Source organism: Micromys minutus, assembly GCF_963924665.1.
Source record: "Micromys minutus genome assembly, chromosome: 15".
Classification (NCBI taxonomy): domain Eukaryota; kingdom Metazoa; phylum Chordata; class Mammalia; order Rodentia; family Muridae; genus Micromys; species Micromys minutus.
In genome coordinates this window covers 57,000,192-57,019,787 of record NC_137984.1, presented here as the reverse complement: position 1 = coordinate 57,019,787, position 19,596 = coordinate 57,000,192, and the positions used below count along the sequence as shown (strand labels likewise).

Genomic DNA, 19,596 nt, shown 5'->3' with positions numbered 1-19,596 from the left:
GGGTCTGCAGCAATTTTTCTACCAAATCAGGGAACACACCTCCGGTTGCAGGCTTAGAAGGTGGCCATCTTTGCAGCCTGCCACAGCCTCAGAAGTGTCTTAGAAACTGACCTCAGGAGTACACATTAGAAAACACTGCATATGAGCCAGAGAGATGGCTCAGTGGTTGAGTTCAATTCCCAGAAACCACATGGTGGATCACAACTATATGTAATGGGATATAATGCCCTCTTCTGGCGTGTATGAGAACAGTGATGGTGTACTCACATGAATAAATACATAAATCTTTTTTAAAAAGAAAGAAAAGAAAACACTGCGTAACATTTCTAGCAACTGCAAAAGAAAAACAAATGCTCACCCTATGCCCCAGAAATACCTTCTAGATAGTTGTCAAAGCACTGCAAATTATTCCACTTTCTCTTCAGTACCCATAAACAATGTGGTTTTTTTTTTTCAAAATCATTGCATGCATACATACACCAACAATATAAATCACAATGTCCGTATCATGACTAAAATACCTCCAGATTGTAAGCTAGCCAGAGCCATCAAAGCTTAGTAATTAAACTGGAGGTAGTCACACGATGGAGTGCACCGCACTAGAGAGAAGGAAAGGTCTGTGACTGCAGTTGACATTTTATATGTCACAGAATAATACTGAGCAAAGGATCTCAGACACCAAAGAGTTTTCTACATAACTTTACTCACCAGTGGAGAACAAGACAGCAGAACTATTGGCAGTGCTCTGGTTTCTGTTTTAGGGTACACATGTGTATTCAACTTGGGAAAATCACTAAGATATACGTTGAGAATATATAATATATATAGGTGTGTGTGCATATATATATATACATATATATATATATATATATATATATATATATAATTTCTGTGCCTGTTCTTTATACTTTTACTAAAACAAAACAAAACAAACAAATGTATGAATTCCATCTATGGCCTATAGAAGCCAGAGTTGTTAGAGGTTACAGGAAGTTGAGAGCCACCTTATATAGGTTCTGAGAACTGATATTTGGTTCTCCAAAAATAAGTATGGTGCATGTCTGAACTGCTAAGTCATCTCCCCTCTTTGTTTTCTTCTAATGGATTAATTTGGTTGTTTACTTACTTTACACCCAGATCAGGTGAAAGCTGCCCTCCCTCCTCTCTTCTCGGTCCCTATGCCTCACCTCTCCTCTCCATTCCTTCTTTCACCCTTCTCAGGAAAGAGGAGCCCTCACACATCTCATCCAGCTCTGCCTTATCAAGTTGGAGTGGAAGAGGGGCATCTTTTCCTATTGAAGCTGCACAAGGCAGCCCAGTTAGGGGAAAGGGATCCAGTGGCAGGCAGCAGTGTGGGCAGTCCCTGTGTGTCTGTTAGAAGTCCCACGTGCATACCAAGGCACACAACTGTCACATATGCACCACTGTGAAAGCAGAGCTCCAGTGTGATTTTTCTACCAAATAGAGCTTGCAAAAAGTGTGTATGAGTCCTGTTTACACAAAAAAAAAAAAAAAAAAATGTGTGAAAATACTCTTGGCTAGAATAAGCAAGGTTTTGTTTTTCTTCAGAAGGAATCCCCACCAGCAAACTGAGCACTGGGGTACAGACTGCAATTTCAGCTCTCACGCAGGACATATAGGCAGGTCATCCTCAGCTACATATCAAGTTTGAGGCCATTCTGTCCACAAAGGACAAAAGGACTCAGGGTGGAAAGGTAGGTGGGAAGGAGGGAAGGAGAGAGGCAAAGGACAGGCAAGAAAAGGAAGGAACTAGAGGGGAGGAAGAGGGAGGGGCATAGTGTAAGGTTTCCTTAAGGATAAGTGTCTTATTCCACCCTTAAACTACAAACTCCCAGAAAATAAGAATCAGGCAAATTTCACCAACACTTCCCCTCTCCTAGTTTTAAAAGAACCACAGGAATATTCCTATTATAGTTTTCCAGGTTTCTGCAGCCAGCCTTTGTGGCTAGAGAACAGTAATGACTCTTCCACAGCCCCATTGAAATACAGTCCCATTGAAATACAGCTGAAAAGGCACAAGGAGTTGGTAGGTGATTCTGGGCCTTGTGCTAGCAGGCCCACCCTTACCAGCATTCCAGGCCCCTTGAAAAAGCAGGGAATCTGTGATCATAATCTGCCTAGGTATTTTTCTCCACACATTTTAAAAAACAAGAACTAAAAGGAAGTTTGGTGTGTGTGTGTGTGTGTGTGTGTGTGTGTGTGAGAGAGAGAGAGAGAGAGAGAGAGAGAGAGAGAGAGAGACTTCTGTGTCGAAACTTCAGTATTATAGTGTCTTTTTATATAATCAATGAACAGTCCCCGTATTCTGAGACTATTTCCCACTGAAACCTTGCTCCCTGTTTTACAATGACTTTCAGGGTCCAATATTTGACTCACATTCTTTGTGACATGTAAATTCAATTCACTAAACATTTTTTTCAATCTCGTGACTCTGTTCCTGGAGAGCTTGAGCAAGTGGAAAGAATAATTCTGTAAAAGCTACATTTGTATTTTGGACATCTTAAAATTAAGTTTCTTTATGGAAACTCATGTAGAGATGGTAAGGTCAGCAGTGCTGATGGATAAAACAGCATTGGTGCTGTTTGTTTAAATTGTAACTAGACACTCCTCTCACACTTGAGTATGACAGTGAGTCATCCAAAGGACTGAATTCTCCTAGTTTAGGTGTAATCTGAGTCTGACACTGAGTGCTTAACTGTAGCCATTAGAATCACATTACTTAAACAAGTGAGAATTAAAAATAGAATCAAAGAAGAACAAAGAAAACAGACACAAAAATCATCTGAGTTCCTTTCATTCTTTCTAATGACTGATGTAAGGATACTAACTCTTATGGTTTGCATATGCTTGGCCCAGGGAATGGCATTATTAGAAGGTGTGGCCTTGTTGGAGGAAGTGAGTCACTCTGGGACTGGGCTTGAAGACACTCCTCCTAGCTGCCTGAAGATGCTCAGTTTGTTCCTGGCTTCCTTCAGATGAAGATATAGAACTCTTAGCTCCTCCTGCACCATGCTTTCCTGAATGCTTCTATGCCCCCACCTTGATGACAATGGACTGAACCTCTGAATCTGTAAGCCAGCCCCAATTAAATGTTGTCCTTTATAAGACTTGCCTTGGTCATGATGTCCATTCACAGCAGTAAAATTCTAACTAGACGTTAACCAAGCAACAGTGAGCGATCAGTGACAGAAGTGGCAATGTTCGTGCATTGCTGGTTCTACAGCTCAACCACACTGTGTGAAAAACTCCAAAGGCTAAAGTGGCTTTATTGGTTGTGCTTTAGAACAAGCCTCCAACTGCATCTGATAATGAAGTGGATGCTTCTAAGAACCTGTGATTGGATGTGACCCTTGGCAATATTTAAGGAACCCATAGATTTCTTTGTCTGCCAAGTCATGAACCCAGGAAAAGTTAGAAACCATCCGAAGGATCTGAAAGAAAAGGAAACAAGAGTACCCCAAGGCCACAGTCTCTTTGGATTTCAGATCTCTTGGCAACATGAAGCTATATCCTAAGAGAAACACATGACAATAATTGCTGAACCACTGAGGACAGTCACTGGGAAACCCTGGAAAGCAGGAGAAGAGCCGGCATGTTGAAGAATGAAAAATGTTGCTCCAGTTTTCAGGACAGAAAGAAGATTGATTTGTTGAATTACAATTATAGTGCTTGTCAAAAAAATATCAAGTTGTTTTGTTTATGTTTTCCTTTGTTTTTCATACTACACCTACATTAATACACAAGGAAGATGTGGCAACATCGCCCTTCCTTGGTTAACTAGCAGGTGTTTCGTGATACTCCTCTATTTGATAGAGAGGCAGTAAACAGAATATTTGTGCATTTGGTGTTAGTTTAGTTTCTTTGTTGCTGCTGCTGATGATGATGCTGCTGAGATAAAATAGTGACAAAAAGCAACTTCAAAAAAGGTGGATTTATTGAATCTTATACTTTGCATTTTGTTATACAGAGAGCAAAGGCAAAAACTAGTGTGGAGGACACAGAAAAAGGATGCTTATAAACTTGGTTTACGTGGCTTGCTCAACTTACTCCTTCTTTCTTCTTTCCTTCCTTCCTTTTTCTTGCCTTCTTTCCTTGCTTGCTTTTCTTCTTGCCTTTATTTTGAAAATTTTATATTCAGATATCCATCCATATATGGATATGAATCACCTATATATCCTTGGATGTGTAGCCGTCCATTGGAGTAGTAGATGAACTGGAAACTACATTCTCAAAGAAAATTATATCTCCCTTACAGAGCAGCCATCAATTGTCAATAGCTCCTCCATGTTGAGTGGGATTTCTTGGCCATCTGCTTCCCTTAGCCATGAAGTGATGTGGTCTATCTTAAGCTTGCTCAGATCTTTGTCACGCTGTTACATCTTTTATGAGTTCATTTGTGCAGCTTCCTGCTGTATCCAGAAAACACTGTTTCCTTGTAATCATGCATCTCTGGCTTTCTCACTCTTCTGCAATAATTCCTAGGATTTGGGAGGAGGAGGTGTGATATAGATGTCCGAATTAGGACTAAACACTAGTATGACCTTATTAGAGTAGCTGTGTCCTTGTTGAAGGAAGTTTGTAACTAGGGGTAGGCTTAAGGTTTCAGAAGGTCAATCCAGATGTAGTTTTCTCTACTACCGGCTGATCCAGCTATAGTAATCTCAAATACTTCATAATGGAATAAACCTCTGAAATATAGGCCAGCCCCAATTATATGTGTTTTGGTTTGTTTGTTTCTTTGTTTGTCTTTTAAGAGTTTCCATGGTCATCATATCTCTTCGCAGCAATAAGAGCCCTAACTAAGACAGAAGTTGATACCAGGGACTGAGCTATTGCTGTGATAGACTGGGCTATATTTTTGTTTGGAGAAATATGGAACACTTTGGGAGTTTGAACTAGAAAAAAATGATTGGACATTTTAAACAAGAGTTAATGGGCCATCCTAATAGAAGCATGGAAGACAGTGGTGCTGAAAATTGTATGAACTGTAGGGGTCTAGCTCAAAGGGTTTTAGGACATAAGGATTTTAGGATGTGGCCTAGAAACTATTCTTATGATAAATTGGTGAAGAATGTGACTGCTTTTTACCCTCCTGTGAAAAGTATGCCAGAGACTAATGTTAAGAGTTTTGAATTAATTGTATTTGCAGAGATTTCAAAGTACACAAAGTAAAGTCATGTGGTTTCTAGTGGGCAACTGTATGCAGGTCTTTAATGAAAAGGAAGAAGGTAAGCAATGAAAACTACAAAATATACAGCTTGAGGAGAAAAGAGTAAACAGATTAAAGAAAAGCTTGGTCTTGCTGAAATAAAGGAAGTGGTGAACTCAGAGCAAGATGCCACCCAGCTAAGCTTTCAATTTGTGAAAAGAAATTGAAAAAAAGCTTCAAGTGCAGGTTGAGGTGGTGGTGAAAGTACATACCTTTAATTGAAGCACATGAGAAGCAGAGGCAGGTGGATTTCAGAGTTCAAGGCCAGACTGGTCTACAGGACCACCAAGTTTAGGTAGTGAAGAAAACCATCAAAAACAAAAAACTGTTTGGAATAGCCATACCAACACCCCATCCACTTAGGATTAGATAATACCATAAAGATTTCTTTGTCTAACATCAAAGGGGGAGCATATCCCCCCTCATGCACATCTATCCTTGATTTTATATATTTTAAATATTTTAACTTTAAATTCTGAAGGCCTCTGGAGATCGTGCCCAGCTCAGCAGAGAATGGTTCAATAGAAAGACCTTGTGTCCCATTTATGGCAAAGACCAGACCCCATTTTGACTATAGCTCAAGGCTCTGTGTTTTCGCTCAGGATTCTGTGGTAACATCGCCCTTCCTTGGTTAACTAGCAGGTGTTTTGTGATACTCCTCTATTTGATATGCATCTTGTAATATGAATAATGGAGTTGTGTCTTTCTTTCGAACCCTTAGGCCTTCGCCCAGTTCAGAGTAGCTGTTTGTGGTGTGGGCACCATACTGGTCAAAATGTGTTTGGACAATGGGATCATGCCCCAGCTCCAGCAAACAGCAGAATGTGATAACTTTGGCCACATAGTTCTGCTTTTAGTGTTAAGGATACAAAAAATAGATTATAGAATCTTTTTCTATTACTAAGGAAAGCAACTAAAACAATTTATATGAGGGGTGTCCATGCACGGAGGGCTAGAAGTGTTATTGTGTGAAGCTGTGAAGATGAGGCAGGGAGTATATTGGAGACTTCAGATGTTAGAGATGTGAGAGCTATGGAGTACCTGTGAAGCAAAGCTGCTGGCCAGCAGTGGAACAGCACAAGGGAGAGGTGAGTTGCTGTCAACAAAGCTGAAAAGACGTGGAGATATATAAATCATTTTGACTTCAGACATGAAGATGCAGAGTTTGAACTTTTCTCAGCTGGTTTTTGGTCTTGCTATGGTCCAGTATTTCCTTACTGTGGTCCATTTCCTCCCTTTGCAATAGTATTGTCTAATCTGTGCCATTATATGTGTTGAAATTTTATTTTCTTTTTTAAACAACTTTATTTTACAAAACAAAGATAAATGTACAGATTTTAAGCATTTTTGCATAAAACTATACAATACATTTTGTCAGTACTTTTTTTCAGATTTTAAAATAATTTTTACATAAAACTGTATGAATATATTTTTTAGTCAGTACTTGATTTTTTTAAAGGTTTGATAGTATGCATTGAAAACTTCATAGTTACAATGAGCATAAAGTACATGTAAAACAAAATGTAACATGGAAATAGTCAAAGTTTTCTTGTTGTATAAAGATTTTTTGTTTTGTTTTATTTTGTTATCTTTATTTCGTGGACTTCATACAGTCTGTGAGTTGTTTCTGGGGCAGTGCAAGTCTCTGGGGTTAGCATCCCACTATCAGTGACTGCATATTATGTCTGTTCTTTTATAACTGGGTTATCTCACTCAGAATGATATTCTCTAGATGCAGCCATTTTCTTAAGAATTTGGTCAAGTCATTGTTTCTGGTGGCTGAGTAGTATTCCATTGTGTATATGTACCACAATTTTTGTATCCATTCATCTTCTGAAGGACATCTGGGTTCTATCCAGCTTCTGGCTATTATAAATAGAGCTGCTATGAACATTGTGGTGCATATATCTGTGTTGTGTACTAAGGTGTCTCTGGGGTATATGCCCAGAAGTGGAATAGCTGGGTCTTCAGGTAGTATTATATCCAATTTTCTGAGGTATCGCCAGACTGATTTCCAGAGTGGTTGTATTAGTTTGCAACCCCACCAACAGTGGAGAAGTGTTTCTCTTTCTCCAAAGCCTCGCCACCATCTGCTTTCATCTAATTTTTGGATCTTGGCCAATCTGACTGATGTGAGGTGGAATCTCAGAGTTGTTTTGATTTGCATTTCCCTGATGGCTAAGGATGTCGAGCACTTCCTCAGATATTTCTCAGCCATTTGATATTCCTCAACTGAGAACGTTTTGTTTAGCTCTGTACCCCATTTTTTAATAGGGTTATTTGATTCTCTGGTGTCTAGCTTTTTGAGTTCCTTGTAAACCTTAGATATTAGGCCTCTATCTGATGTGGAGTTGGTGAAAATCTCTCATTCTGTTGGCTGCCGTTTTGTTTTCTTGACAATGTCCTTAGCCTTACAGAAACTTTGCAATCTCATTAAGTACCATTTGTTAATCTTTGACCTTAAAGCTTGAGCTATTGGTGTTTTGTTCAGAAAATTTTCTCCTGTTCCTATATGTTCTAAAGTTTTCCCTATTTTCTCATCTAATAGTTTCAGTGTATCTGGTTTAAACTGGAGATGTTTGATACACTTACACTTGAGCTTTGTACAAGGAGATAAGAAAGGGTCTATTTTCATTCTTTTGCATGCTGAGTGCCAGTTGGACCAGCACCATTTGTTGAATAGGCTGTCCTTTTTCCATTGAATGTTTACGGCTCCTTTGTCAAAAATCAGGTGACCATATACATGAGGGCTCACTTCTGGATCTTCTATTCTATTCCATTGATCCACATGCCTATTTCTGTACCAGTACCATGCAGTTTTCAGCACAATTGCCTTGTAGTATAGCTTGAGGTCAGGGATAGTGATTCCCGCAGGTGTTTTCTTGTTGTTGAGGATGGATTTCACTATTCTAGGTCTTTTGTTGTTCCATATGAAATTGCACATTGATCTTTCCAATTCCATGAAGAACTGTGTTGGAATTTTGATGGGGATTGCTTTGAATCTATAGATTGATTTTGGTAGGATTGCCATTTTTAAGATGTTGATCTTTCCAATACATGAGCATGGGAGATCTTTCCATTTTCTGAGATACTCCTCAATTTCCTTCTTTAGAGGTTTGAAGTTCTTGTTGTACAAGTTCTTCACTTGCTTAATTAGAGTCACACCAAGGTATTTCATAGTTTTTGTGACAATTGTGAAGGGTACCTTTTCCCTAATTTCTTTCTTCACGTGTTTGTCTTTTGAGTATAGGAAGGCTACTGATTTGTTTGAGTTGATTTTGTATCCAGCCACTTTGCTGAACTTGTTAATCAGCTGTAGGAGTTCTCTGGTGGAGTTTTTGGGGTCACTTAAGTACACTATCATGTCATCATCAAAGAGTCATGTTTTTATCTCTTCCTTTCTGATTTGTATCTTCTTGATCTCCTTTTTCTGTCAATTTGCTCTAGCTAGGACTTCCAGTACTACGTTGAATAGGTAGGGGGAAAGTGAGCAGCCTTGTCGAGTCCCTGATTTTAGTGGGATTGCTTCAAGTTTCTCGCCATTAAGTTTGATGTTGGCTGTTGGTTTGCTCTATATTGCATTTATTATGTTTAAGTATGGACCTTGGATTCTTGTTCTTTCCAGGACTTTTAACATGAAGGGGTGTTAAATTTTGTAAATTGCTTTCTCAGCATCTAGTGAGATGACCATGTGATTTTGTTCTTTGAGTTTGTTTATATGGTGGATTACATTGATGGATTTCCTTATATTAAACCATTCCTGCATCCCAGGGATGAAGCCTACTTGGTCATGATGAATGATGGTTTTGATGTGTTCTTGGATTCGGTTTGCAAGAATTTTGTTGAGTATTTTTGTGTCAATGTTCATAAGTGAGATTGGTCTGAAGTTCTCTTTCCTTGTAGGGTCTTTGTGTGGTTTAGGTACGAGGGTTATTGTAGCCTAAAAAAAAAAAATGAGTTGGGTAATATTCCATCTGATTCTATTTTTTGGAATAGTTTGGAGAGTATTGGTGTTATATGCCCAATAAATGTCTGATAAAATTCTGCACTGAACCCGTCTGGACCTGGGCTTTTTTTGATTAGGAGGCTTTTGATGATTTCTTCTATATCTTTAGGTGTTATAGGGTTATTTAGATAGTTTACTTGGTCCTGGTTTAACTTTGGGATCTTGTATCTGTCTAGGAATTCATCCATTTCCTCCAGATTTTCCAATTTTGTGGAGTATAAGTTTTTGTAGTAGGATCTGATGATTTCTTGAATTTCCTAAGTTTCAGGTGTTATGTCTTCACTTTCCTTTCTGATTTTGTTAATTTGTATACTCTCTCTTTGCCCTCTAGTTAGTCTGGCTAGGGGTTTATCAATCTTGTTGATTTTCTCACAGAACCAACTTTTGGTTTTGTTGATTTTTTCAATGGTTTTTTTGATTCTATTTGGTCTATTTCTGCCCTAATTTTGATTATTTCTTGCCGTCTATTCTTCTTGGGTATATCTGCTTCCTTTTGTTCTAGGGATTTTAGCTGTGCTGTCAGGTTGCTGATGTAAGCTCTTTCCAGTATTTTTTTGGAAGCACTTAGGGCTATGAGTTTTCCTCTCAGTACTGCTTTCATTGCATCCCATAGGTTTGGGTATGTTGTATTTTCATTTTCGTTGAATTCTAGAAAGTCCTTAATTTTTTCTTTATTTCTTCTTTGGCCCTGCTATCGTTTAACAGAGCGTTGTTTAGTTTCCATATGTACGAAGGCTTTCTGTTGTCTTTGTTGTTGTTAAAGACCAGCCGTAGACCATCCTGATCTGAGAGGATGCATGGGAGTATTTCAATCTTCTTATATCGACTGAGGCTCATTCTGTGTCCAATTATGTGGTCGATTTTCGAGAAGGTGCCATGGGGTGCTGAGAGGATGGTGTATTCTTTTACTTTATGATGATATGTTCTGTATATATCTATTAATTCTAGTTGGTCCAAAGTCTCTGCTAGTTTTGCAGTGTCCTTGTTCAGTTTCTGTTTCCATGATTTGTCCATTGGTGAGAGTGGGGTATTAAAGTCTCCCACTATTATTGTGTGTGGTGAAATGTATTTTTTGAGCTTTAGTATGGTTTCTTTTATGAATGTGGGTGATTTTTTATTTGGAGCATATATGTTAAGGATTGAGAGTTTCTCCTGACAGATTTTCCCGGTAATGAGTAAAAAGTGTCCTTCCTTATCTTTTTTGATAACTTTTGGTTGGAAATTTACTTTATTCGATATTAGAATAGCCACTCCAGTTTGCTTCTTGGGGCTGTTTGCTTGGAAGTTTTTTTCCCACCCTTTTACTCTGAGATAGTGTCTGTCTTTGTCTCTGAGATGAGTTTTTGTATGCAGCAAAAGGCTGGATTTTGTTTATGTATTCAGTCTGATAGCCTATGTCTCTTTATTGGGGAGTTGAGTCCATATATGTTAATAGATATCAAGGAATAGCTGTTTCTGTTTCCTGCCATTATTGCCTTTATGGTTTGTGTTGTGTCTGTCTTTTTCTTCTTTTAGTTTTCTTGTTTAGGAGTTTTCTTGTTTTCACTAGGCTGTATTTTCCCTCATTGTATTGGGTTTTCCACCTATATTTCGTTGTAGTGCTGGGTTTGTGGTCAGATATTGTGTAAATTTTGATTTGTCTTGAAATATCTTCATCTCTCCATCTATGGTGATTGATAGTTTTGCTGGGTATAGCAGCTTGGGCTGGCACTTGTGCTCTCTTAGGGTGTGCATGATTTCTGTCCAGGCTCTTCTAGCTTTCATAGTCTCTGTTGAGAAATCAAGTGTGATTCTGATTGGCCTGCCTTTAAATGTTACCTGACCTTTTCCCCTTACTGCTTTTAGTATTCTTTATTTGCTTTGGGCACTTGGTGTTTTGACTATTATGTGTCGGGAGGTATTTCTTTTCTGGTCCAACCTATTTGGAGTTCTGAAGGCTTCTTTTATGCTCGTGGTCATCTCATTCTTGAGGGTAGGGAAGTTTTCTTCTACGATTTTGTTGAAGATATTTACTGTGCCTCTTAGTTGATACTCTTCTCCCTCTTCTATTCCTATTATCCTTAGGTTAGATCTTCTCATTGTGTCCTGGATTTCCTGTACATTTTGGGTTAGGACCTTTTTGTTTTTTGCATCTTCTCTGGTTGTTTTGTCTATGTTTACAATGTTGTCTTCTGCCCCTGAGATTCTCTCTTCCATCCCCTGTAGTCTATTGGAAATGCTTGTTTCTGTGACTCCTGATTTCTTTTTTAGGTGTTCTACCTCTAGGGTTATCTCTTTTAGTGTTTTTTTTTTTTTAATTGTGTCAATTTCTGTTTTAAATTCCCTCATCTTTTTGGTTCTGTTTTCCTCTAATTCTTTGAGTTCTTTGAGTGTTTTTCTTGTTTCCTCTTTGAAAGCATCTGAATCTTTTTGCTTTTCCTCCCGTTCTTGTTTAAGTATCTCTATCAGCATCTTGAGGTATGATTTCAGGTCTGCGTCTTCTTTTTCTGGAGTGTTTGGCATTCCAATGTTTGCTGTTATGGGAGAGCTGGGTTTTGGTATTGCCAGGTTGTCTTGGTTTCCTTGGGACATACTCTTTCGCTTTCCTCTCGCCATCTTGTTGTCAGTGGTATGTTCTTGCCTTTCCCTTGTATCTGGTCTGTGTCCCTGGATCTCCACTGGTCCAGGTGTCAGATTGGCCAAGCCCTGTTCTGTGGCGTGAGGTCGCCGCAGGGTGGAAACAGAAGTTCCAAAGTTCTGTTTCTGGTCTCTGGATCAAGCAGGACTTGGGGGTGCGCTTACTGTGCACACTCCACAGAGATCCCTCTGCTCCCTGGCTGCCCAGATCTCCTACTCACCAGTCTTTAAAGCTTTAGGAGCTTTTGATCTGAGTGGCAGATGGGCCGCGCCCTGTTCTGCGCCCTGAAGTCTTCACCGGTTGGAAACAGAAGTTCCAAAGTTGTGTTCCTGGTCCCAGTCTTTAAGCCTTTAGAAGCTGCTGCTGAGGGGGGGGGGGCAGGTGGGCCAGGCCCTGTTCTGCACCCTGAAGTTGCCGTCAGGTGGAAACAGAAGTTCCAAAGTTCTGTTCTTGGTCCCTGGATCAGGCAGGCCTGGGGCTGTGCTTACTGTGCGCACTCCGCAGAGATCCCTCTGCTCCCTGGCTGCCCAGACCTCCTAAAGCTTTCTTTATTTTCTTTTTTTATTACAGGGAATTACAGTTAAAAGATAGCAAGAGTCTCAGAAGAGATTTTGGACTATGAACTATTAAGTGCTGATGTTGTAACATAGATTATGAGGACTTTTGAATTTGGACTAAATATGTTTTTCATTATAAGACTACAAGCCTATGGAAGCCATAGTGTAGGATATATAGTTTAAATGAAAATGGCCTCCATAATTTCATAGAGAGTGGTACTATAAAGGAAGCATGTTCTTATTGGAGTAGGTGTGCTTTGTTGGAGAAAGTGTTTCACTAGGGGTTGTCTTGAAGTTTCAAAAGCTCAAGCCAGGCCCTGTCTCTCTGTTTGTATCTCTTGGTTTGTCTCTGTCTCTCTCTGTCAGTCTGTCTCTGTGATGGATTGCATATGCTTGGCCCAGGGAGTGGCACTAGTAGAATGTGTGGCCTTGTTGGAGGAAGTGTGTCACTCTGGGGATGGGCTTGAAGACACTCCTCCTGGCTGCCTAAAGATGCTCAGTCTGTTCCTGGCTTCCTTTGGATGAAGATATATAACTCTCAGCTCCTCCTGCACCATGTCTGCCTGGATGCTATCATGCTTCTGCCTTGATACTGGACTGAACCTCTGAACCTGCAAGCCAGTCTCAATTAAATGTTTTTATTTATAAGACTTGCCTTGGTCATGGTGTCTGTTCACAGCAATAAAACCCTAAGACAGTCTCTCTGTCTGTCTCTGTCTCTGTCTGTCTGTCTCTCTCTCTCTCTCTCTCTCTCTCTCTCTCTCTCTCTCTTTCTCCAGATCAGGATGTAGAACTGTAAGCTACTTTTCCAGCACCTTGTCTCCTTGCACAAACATGCTCCCTCCGATGATTATGGACTAACATTTGAAACTAAAAAATTGCAGCAAAATATGCACTTTATATGATAAAACATACAAAAAAAGACAAATGAGGAATTGAAAGAGAAACACAGACAACAGTTGTATGAATCATCACTGTCTGGCCACTTCATTGTGCCTTTTGGTACTTCACACTTGAAATATATCTGGCAAGACTGGTCCCTGAAACACCTCCTTGGAGTTGAGAAAGTTACTAATATAAAGTATTTAAATATTGTATGAATTATATAAACAAATGTAATATAAACAAATGTATATATTGCTTTCCAGCCTAGCTAAAGGGTCTGGTGACCACCATCAATACTCAGGACCCAACCACAGACAGATGAGCCCCCAGAACAGCCTTGCAAGCATTCTTCTACCTGAGCTCACGGGGAACCTGCCACAGAACATACTGACTGTCCCAGGAGGGAGTGCCTGGAGCCCTCAGAGGGTAGATAAGGTGGTGGACTCTGGTATTTGGTCCTTTTTGTCCCAGTGAGAGGGCTAGGTGACCAATAGTAAGACTCAGGAAAAGCCCGCAGTGGGCTGAACCCTTAGAACAGTCTTGCAAGTGGTCTCACAACTGTAAGCCCTAAACCTGCCAGATACCCTTACCAGCTGATCCTGGAGGGAATAGCTGGTGATCTGAAAGTGCAAATAGGGAGGTGAACTCTGGGATCAAGTCCTTTCCAGCCCATAGAGAGGGTCAGGTGACCACCATCAGAACTCAGAACCTGTTCCCAGACAGCTGAACTCCCAGAACAGCTTCTCAAGCACTCTCCCACCTGAACCCATGGATACAGAATGAAGTCACTGCCATCAGAACACACTGCTCACAAGCAAAGAGCAAAACACCCAGGAACAATCTAATTCCTGAGCCCACAGGCCCTCAGAACTACAGGAGAGTTAGAACTACAGAGAGTCAGAACTACTCTGACAGGCTCCAGTCAGAGACAACAAGGTCACCTATAATCACAGACAACAAAATGACAAGAGGAAAGCGAAAGAACCTAGGCAATAAAAACTAGGAAAACCTAGCAACATCAGAACCCAACTCTACTACCACAGCAAGTAGTGGATTGTCAAACAACCGGAAAAAAAGACTTAGACTTGAAATTATACTTCATGATGATGATGGACATTTTCAAGAAGCACATGAAAAACTCCTGTAAAAATTACAGGAGATTTTTGCCAGCCGTAACAGTGAAGATCCAGGGACACAGGCCTGGTGAGACTGTTCCATGAGTGTCCAGGGCACTGAGAGGTCTGGGCCAAGAACACAGAAAGCACCACCCCCATTTGTTCAGGGGAGCAGGAACCCTGGAATAGGGACTTAGTATCAGCCCAGAAAGCCATCGCGTGTGGACCAAAGGATCAGGCCATTTGCCACTGGGAACAGCAGAGATCCAGGGACACAGGCCTGGTGAGACTGTGCTGTGAGTAGCTGGGGAGCAGAGAGGACTAGGCCTAGCTAGTAGTAGTCAGAACCCTCCAGTTGGTTCAGGAGAGCAGGAACTCTGCTGTAGGGACTCGGTGTCTGCCTGGAAGGCCCTTGTGTGTGGAAATAACACTCAAGCCATCTGCCAACTAAAACAGTGGAGATCCAGAGAAACAGATCAGGTACACAGGAGAGACAGGAACCAATCACTGACAACAAGACCACATATACTTATAGACAACAAGATAGCAAGAGGAAAGTGAAAGAACTTATGCAATAGAAACCAAGACAACCTGGCAACATCAGAACCCAGCTCTCCCTGCACAGCAAGCAGCAGAATGCCAAACACTCCAGGAAAAGAAGACTCATACCTATAATAATTCCTCAAGATGATGATGGAGATCTTTGAGAAGAGCATGAATAGCTCACTTAAAAAAATGAGAGCTAAACCATAAACAAATAGAAGCTTTTAAAGAGAAAACACAAAAATACTAAGTCAAAAACTAGAGGAAAACAGAACCAAAGAGATGAAGGAAATGAAGACAGAATTGAAAATGAAAATGGAGACAATAAAGAGAACACTAAAAGAGACAACCCTGGAGGTGGAAAACCAAAAAAGGAAATCAGGAGTCACAGATGCAAACATCTACAACACACTATAAGAGATGGAAGAGAGAATTTCAGGGGCTGAAGACAACATTGAAAACATAGACAAAACAGTCAGAGAAGATGCAAAAGCCAAAAAGGTCCTAACACAAAATATCCAAGAGATCCAGGACACCATGAGAAGACCAAACCTAAGGATAATAGGAATAGAAGAGGGTGAAGAATATCAACTAAGAGGCACAGTAAATATCTTTAACAAAATTGTAAAAGAAAACTTTCCTACCCTTAGGAATGAGATGACCAGCGGTAGAGTTCGAGCCCCTCTCACCCAGTTTCACGCTTTCCAGCGCCGGCAGTTAAGATGTCCCACCCATCCCCAGCAGCCAAGCCCTCCAATTCCAAGAACCCGCGAGTCTTCTTTGACGTGGACATCGGTGGGGAGCGAGTTGGACGAATTGTTTTAGAGTTGTTTGCAGATATCGTTCCCAAAACTGCAGAAAATTTTCATGCATTGTGTACAGGAGAAAGAGGCACTGGATCCACAACTGGGAAACCTCTCTATTTTAAAGGATGTCCTTTTCACCAAATTATTAAGAAATTTATGATTTGGGGTGGAGACTTCTCAAATTAGAATGGGACAGGAGGAGAAAGTATTTATGGTGAAAAATTTGAAGATGAGAATTTTCATTATAAGCATGACCGGGAGGGTTTGCTGAGCATGGCAAATGCAGGCCCCAATACAAATGGCTCTCAGTTCTTTATCACAACAGTTCCAACTCCTCATTTGGATGGGAAACATGTGGTATTTGGTCAAGTAATAAAAGGACTAGGTGTGGCAAGGATGCTTGAGAATGTAGAAGTGAATGGTGAAAAGCCTGCTAAACTTTGTGTGATTGCAGAATGCGGAGAACTGAAAGAAGGGATGACTGGGGCATATTCCCCAAAGATGGCTCTGGTGACAGTCATCCAGATTTCCCTGAGGATGCAGATATAGATATAAAAGATGTAGATAAAATTTTATTAATATCTGAAGACTTAAAAAACATTGGAAATACTTTTTTCAAGTCTCAGAACTGGGAGATGGCTATTAAAAATATGCGAAGGTTTTAAGGTACGTGGATAGTTCAAAGGCCGTTATTGAGAAAGCAGATATATCCAGACTGCAACCTATAGCCTTAAGTTGTGTGCTAAATATTGGTGCTTGTAAATTGAAGATGTCAAATTGGCAGGGGGCAATTGACAGTTGCTTGGAGGCTCTTGAAATGGACCCTTCAAATACAAAAGCACTATACCGAAAAGCACAAGGATGGCAAGGATGAAAAGAATATGATCAAGCGTTGGCTGATCTTACGAAGGCGCAGGAGATAGCCCCAGGAGATAAAGCCATCCAGGCAGAATTGCTTAAAGTCAAACAAATGATAAAGGCACAGAAAGATAAAGTGAAGGCGGTGTATGCAAAAATGTTCACTTAATAAGGACAAGACTTTCCTTGACTGTTATACATTGATTAAATATTGGACAATGTATATCACTGTCTGCACTGTCCCTGATGTGTTTCCCTTGGTCTTCGTCATTGTTTCCATAGCAGTGCAGACATAGGTTCTTTCTTAAATAAAGTGTTACGAAATGCAAAAAAAAAAAAAAAAAGAAAAAAGAAAAAGAAAAAAAAAAAAAAAAAAAAGAATGAGATGACCATGAGCATAAAAGAAGCCTACAGAACTCCAAATAGAGTGGACCAAAAAATAAATTCTTCCCGACACATAATAGTCAAAATGCCAAGTGTCCAATGCAAAGGAAGAATACTAAAACCAGTAATGGAAAAAGGTCATGAAAAATATAAAGGCAGGCCAATCAGAATTACACCCGAATTCTCAACAGAGACTATAAAAGCTAGAAAACCCTGGACAGATATCATGCAGACCCTAAGAGAACACAAGTGTCAGCCCAAGCTGCTATACCCAGCAAAACTCTCAATCACCATAGATGTAGAGACCAAGATATTCCAGGACAAAACTGAATTTACACAATATCTGACCACAAATCCAGCACTACAATGAATTATAGGTGGAAAACTCAATACAAGGAGGGAAAAACAAGAAAATAACTAAGCAAGAAAAACAAAAGAAGAAAGACACACAGGCACAATTCTACCTCTAAAAGCAAAAGTAGCAGGAAACAGCAATCACTATTCCTTAATATCTGTTAACATAAATGGATTCAATTCCCCAATAAAAAGACATATGTCACGCGCCCACGCTTCCCGCCGCTAGGAACAGGCGTGCAACAAAACAAACAGCTTCTTCTGCGGATAACCTTTATTGAACAGCACTTTGAGCAGGGGCTTCTTGAGCAGGAAACTTCTCTCTGAGCCGGGGACTCCCTACCGAGTTCTACTGTCTAGACGACCTCTCACGCACAGTCCCCCACGAGCGATCTCTCTGTCCAGTCTCTGTCCACGCAGGACCTCCCGCAATCTCTTTTACTGAGTCTCTCTCCACGTGGTGCCTCTCCGCCATCCCTCCACGTGGGGTCTCCCGCAATCTCTCCACTGTCTTCTCCTTCTTCTCCTGTGGGGGAGAAAATGCACTGCTATACATGCCTAGGAGACTCGTGTTGCTACCTGATTGGTGCATCCTCCTGTAGCTCAATCACGTGCCCCAAGAGTGGGCTGTGACTTATGTGGTGCATGCGCATTAACTCTCTTGGCTGGGCAACAGCTCTGTTTGCTGAGTTCTTGGCGGGAAGCCGGCACCATGTTTGGGTGCAGCACAAACGGCTCCCTACAGACATAGGCTATCAGAATGGATACATAAACAGAATCCAGCATTTTGCTGCATACAGGAAACTCATCTCAGAGACAAAGACAGATACTATCTCAGAGTAAAACTCTAGGGAACAAACCTTCCAAGCAAACAGCCCCAAGAAAAAAGCTGGGGTAGCCATTCTAATATCAGATAAAGTAGATTTTCAACCAAAAGACATCAAAACAAATAAGGTAGGACACTTTTTACTCATTACAGGGGAAATTTATCAGGAGGAACTCTCAAGCATTAACATTTATGCTGAAAATATAAGAGCACCCATACTCATAAAAGAAACCCTACTAAAAAGCAAAAAATACATTGCACCACAAACAATAATAGTGGAAGACCTCAACACCCCACTCTCACCAATGGTCAGATCATGGAAACAGAAACTGAACAAGGACGCAGTGAAACTAGCAGAGGTTATGAACCAATTGGAATGAATAGACATCTACAGAACATTTTACTTGAAAACAAAAGAATACACCTTCTTCTCAGAACCTCATGGCACCTTCTTCAAAATTGACCATATAATTGGTCACAAAACAATTCTCAATAGATATAAGAAGATTGAAATACTCCTATGCATCCTACCCAATTATTTAATAACAACAAAGACAACAAAAAGCCCATATACACATGGAAACTAAACAATGCTCTATTAAATGATAGCATGGTCAAAGAAGAAATAAAGAAAAATATTAAGGATTTTCTCGAATTTAATGAAAATGAAAACACAACATAACCAAATCTATGGGATGCAATGAAAGCAGTACTTAGAGGAAGACTTCATAACTCTGAGTGCTTTCAAAAAGAAACTGGAGAGAGCATACACTAGCAACTTGATAGCACAGTTCAAAGTTCTAGAACAAAAGGAAGCAGATATACCCAAGAAGAGTAGACAGCAAGAAATAATCAAACTCAGAGCAGAAATTGACCAAACAGGAAAAAAAAATGTTCAAAGAATCAACAAAACCAAGAGCTGGTTCTTTGAGAAAATTAACAAGATTGATAAACCCTTAGCCAGACTAACTAGAGGGCATAAGAGAGTATCCAAATTCACAAAATCAGAAAGGAAAATGGATACATAACAACTGAAACTGAGGAAATTCAAGAAATGTTCAGATCCTGCAACAAAAGCGTATACTCAACAAGCTGGAAAATCTGGAGGAAATAGATGAATTCCTAGAGAGATACCAGACACTAAAGTTAAACCAGGACCAGGTAAACCATCTAAATAATCCCATAACACCTAACAAAATAGAAGCAGTCATCAAAGCCTCCCAACTAAAACAAAAGCCTACGTACAGATGGGTTCAGTGCAGAATTTTATCAGACATTTATTGATGACCTAATACCAATACTCTCCAAACTATTTCACAATATAGAATCAGATGGAACACTACATAACTCATTTTTTGAAGCTACAATAACCCTTGTTCCTAAACCACAAAAAGACTCTACAAGGAAAGAGAACT

The 19,596-nt window shown here is 40.1% G+C and overlaps 1 pseudogene across 1 annotated transcript; it reads left to right on the top strand.

The window, feature by feature from the left end:
- The first annotated feature begins 15,675 nt into the window (after nt 1–15,675).
- Nucleotides 15,676–16,786, top strand: LOC308430471 (peptidyl-prolyl cis-trans isomerase D-like; annotated as a pseudogene). Its single transcript has one exon. The product of its transcript is annotated as a peptidyl-prolyl cis-trans isomerase D-like (transcript).
- Nucleotides 16,787–19,596: the final 2,810 nt, after the last annotated feature.